The sequence below is a fragment of the Rhinopithecus bieti genome, unplaced genomic scaffold (assembly GCF_001698545.2).
Source record: "Rhinopithecus bieti isolate Rb0 unplaced genomic scaffold, ASM169854v2 scaffold_5414, whole genome shotgun sequence".
Classification (NCBI taxonomy): Eukaryota; Metazoa; Chordata; class Mammalia; order Primates; family Cercopithecidae; genus Rhinopithecus; species Rhinopithecus bieti.
Window position 1 is genome coordinate 1 of NW_016844254.1, and position 627 is coordinate 627.

At 56.6% G+C, this 627-nt stretch overlaps 1 long non-coding RNA gene across 1 annotated transcript; it reads left to right on the forward strand.

Annotated features, from left to right (window-relative positions):
* On the forward strand, positions 1-446 carry LOC108525113 (uncharacterized). Its single transcript, XR_001884218.1, has 3 exons — positions 1-19; positions 155-213; positions 417-446. It is a non-coding gene; the product is annotated as an uncharacterized LOC108525113 (long non-coding RNA).
* The last annotated feature ends 181 nt before the right edge of the window (positions 447-627 follow it).

Consider the following 627-nt stretch of genomic DNA (forward strand, 5'->3'; position numbering starts at 1 on the left):
CCTACCCAGATCGAAGCCGGTGGGTAGCTGTGTCGGGGGGTGGGGGGTGCTAAGGGAATGGGGGCTTAGCGGGAAGGCTGTCAGTTTCTTTTGAAAAAGCTTCTATTTCTCTTCTCTTCATCCCTCTCAACCTCTTTTCCCCCTTCTTCCCCAGAGCTGTATTACCTGATCGCTAGGTTCTTGCAGTCTGGACCCTGCAACAAATCCGCTCAGGTAAGGGGAAGAAAGAGATCTGGGAGTCGTGGTGAATGGTCCCAGTGGGGAAATCGAGGCAGCGGGACGAGCAGTTCCGCTGAGGGTGAGGGATAGGCCGGCCTTGACTAGTCAAATAGTCAGTGGCTGGGCTTTAAGTGTGGAGGGAGGAATGGGTTGTTGGCCCGAGCTGCTCCTCATCTCTGTGTTTCCCTTTTGCTCAGGTGCTAGTGCAGGAGCTCGAGGAGCATCAGGTACGGAGCCCCTTCGGGAAGGGTGGGGAGGGTTGAGGTGAGACTGGAGGAAGGGGAGGGCAAGTCAGGGGCGGAAGACTGGCCGGGTTAGAGGCTTCGATCTGGGTACCCGTTGCTGTTGTCACCGGGGTGAATTGGCTTCTTCTCTCAAAAGGGGCAGACAACGCTGGGGTCTTAACTC